Consider the following 3,247-nt stretch of genomic DNA (forward strand, 5'->3'; position numbering starts at 1 on the left):
CCAGCTCATCACTTGGGGCTGAGGAACCTCATCCTCACTACAATCATCACTAGTGTAGTAGTAGTGATGATTGTAGTGAGGATGAGTTTACCCAGCTCATCACTTGGGGCTGAGGAACCTCATCCTCACTACAGTCCTCACTAGTGTAGTAGTAGTGACGATTGTAATGAGGATGAGTTTACCCAGCTCATCACTTGGGGCTGAGGAACCTCATCCTCACTAAAATCCTCACTACAATCGGGAAGCAGCGTGCAGCCTTCACTCCGTGAGTGATCAGTGCTGGCTGTCAGCGGTAACGCTGACAGACGCGTTACCATAGCAACGGTGCTCTCGGAGCCGCGGTTAGCGGTGACGTCACCGCTAACTGCGTTGCTATGGCAACGGTGATCTCCGTTAATGACCGGCTGTGTCAGCCGGTCCCTAACGGAACGGGGAGTCGACCGTGTGCTAGAGCATGTCGCCGGTACACGGCGATACACATATGTGCACCGTGTACCGGAGAGATGCACTCGTCCTACATGACGCGTCATAGTCATGTGACCAGTCTGTAGCCAATGAGATTATAGCCACGTGACTGGTCACATGGCTATTTTGACGTCATGATAGGTCATGCATCTCAGCTGGCAGTGCTGGCCACGGGGAGGATTCAGCGATCATCGGATGGAATAGCGGCAGGAGACAGAGTACAGGAGGGATCGCGGGGACCGGTAAGTGTTATGGCAATGTTTATTAACTGTTTGTGTACACTTATAATGCATTTTTATGTGTTTGTGATTGCCTCCCATTATAGCCTATTGGTTCGAGTTCGGTTCGTCAAACGTTCGACGAACCGAACTCGAACGGGACCCCCGTTCGGCGAACCGACTCGAGCCGAACCGCGACCGGTTCACTCATCTCTAGTCCTGGGTTCAATCCCCAGTGAAACCAATCTGTTCTTAGTGTTGAAATAATACGCTATCCAACTCCAATATATGAAGTTCTCGGCTTTGTTGCCGAATGACGGGATGTTTTGGCTTCCATCACAAACAGAACTACAAATTATTTTTTTTTTTTCCCCTGGCGGTCAAAACTCGTCTCTAAATGCCATTACTTTGCAGGATTTCACAGGTTTCATAGTGGAGTCGTCATCACGTCTACTTCACACGCGGAAGGGCCTGGGTTCAATCCCCAGTAAAAACAAGCCGTTTTCGCTGTTGAAGTAATTTGCTATCAACCTGTAACATATGAAATTCTTTGTTTTGTTGCCAACTGATAATATATTTTGGCTTCCATCACCAAGAGAACTACGATTTTGGGTTTCTTTTTTATTGACCATTTTAGCAGAAAACATAATCCCATATTATAAAAATCCTATTTGTTTCAAAATATATAGTTCCCATAAATACAAAAGCAAAAGACCAAACTATGGAGAAAAAAGTAACACATTCAATATAAACTTCAATTTAAGCAAAATCCCTTTGTAGGAATAAAACTGGTAAAATATGTAATAATAATTGTAAATGTTTCATTAACCAAAAATACTTTCCTTCAGCAATAAAAAGGCCCCGTCAGTCACAATTCTGCTCTGCTAGCCAATACACAGTAACTTTTCGTCAGGTTTCATAGTGTAGTGGTCATCACGTCTGCTTAACACGCAGAAGGTCCTGGGTTCAATCCCCAGTGAAACCAATCTGTTCTTAGTGTTGAAATAATACGCTATCCAACTCCAATATATGAAGTTCTCGGCTTTGTTGCCGAATGACGGGATGTTTTGGCTTCCATCACAAACAGAACTACAAATTATTTTTTTTTTTTCCCCTGGCGGTCAAAACTCGTCTCTAAATGCCATTACTTTGCAGGATTTCACAGGTTTCATAGTGGAGTCGTCATCACGTCTACTTCACACGCGGAAGGGCCTGGGTTCAATCCCCAGTAAAAACAAGCTGTTTTCGCTGTTGAAGTAATTTGCTATCAACCTGTAACATATGAAATTCTTTGTTTTGTTGCCAACTGATAATATATTTTGGCTTCCATCACCAAGAGAACTACGAATTTGGGTTTCTTTTTTATTGACCATTTTAGCAGAAAACATAATCCCATATTATAAAAATCCTGTTTGTTTTAAAATATATAGTTCCTTTAACTCCTTCAGCCCCAAGCCTATTTTGACCCTAAAGACCAGGCCATTTTTTGCAATTTTGACCAGTGTCACTTTATGAGGTTATAACTCTGGAACGCTTCAATGGATCCTGGTGATTCTGAGATTGTTTTCTCGTGACATATTGGGATTCATGTTAGTGGTAAACTTAGGCCGTTATTTTTTTCGTTTCTTTGTGAAAAAAACGGAAATTTCGCGAAAATTTTGAAAATTTTGTAATTTTCAAACTTTTAATTTTTATGCTCTGAAACCAACGAGACATATGACACAAAATAATTAATAAATAACATTTCCCACATGTCTACTTTACATCAGAACAATTTTGGGAAAAAAAAAAATTCATAAGGAAGTTATAGGGGTTCAAAATTTATGAGAAATTTCTCATTTTTACAACAAAATTTACAAAGCCACTTTTTTAGGGACCACATCACATTTGATTTGATTTTGAGGGGCCTACATGAAAGAAAACACCCAAAAGTGACACCATTGCAAAAACGGCACCCCTCAGGCTACTCAAAACCACATTCCATAAGGTCATTAACCCTTCAGGTGTTTCACAGGAACTAAAGCAATGTGAAAGGAAAAAATGAACATTTTAGTTTTTGCTACAAAAATGCAAATTTAAACTCAAATATTGCATTTTCCCAATGGGAGGAGGATGAAATGGACCCTGCCATTTGTTGTGCAATTTCTTCCGAGCACACAGATACCTCATATGTGGCAGAAAACCACTCTTTGGGCGCATGGCAGGGCTCCGAAGGGAAGGTGCGTCATATGACTTTTTGAACGGAAAATTAGATGAAATTGTTAGACGCACCATGTTGTGTTTGGAGAGCCCCTGATGTGCCGAAACAGTGGACAATCCCCACATGTGACCCCATTTTGGAAACTAGACCCCCCAAGGCATAAATATAGATGGGTAGTGAGCACTTATAACCCTTATGTGCTTCATACATTGAACCGAAAAAACAAAAAAGTACTTTTTTTTGCACAAAAATGTTATTTTGGGCTCAATTTTTTAATTTTTACAGGGGAAACAGGATAAAATGGACCCCAAAATTTGTTGGTAATTTTGTCCTGAGTAAGTCAATACATCATATGTGGCGGAAA

The 3,247-nt window shown here is 41.0% G+C and overlaps 1 non-coding gene across 1 annotated transcript; it reads left to right on the top strand.

Moving 5' to 3' along the window:
* Positions 1-1,595: 1,595 nt before the first annotated feature.
* On the top strand, positions 1,596-1,668 carry TRNAV-AAC (transfer RNA valine (anticodon AAC)). The gene has a single exon. It is a non-coding gene; the product is annotated as a tRNA-Val (tRNA).
* Positions 1,669-3,247: the final 1,579 nt, after the last annotated feature.

The sequence above is a fragment of the Anomaloglossus baeobatrachus genome, chromosome 2 (assembly GCF_048569485.1).
Source record: "Anomaloglossus baeobatrachus isolate aAnoBae1 chromosome 2, aAnoBae1.hap1, whole genome shotgun sequence".
Taxonomy (NCBI): Eukaryota; Metazoa; Chordata; class Amphibia; order Anura; family Aromobatidae; genus Anomaloglossus; species Anomaloglossus baeobatrachus.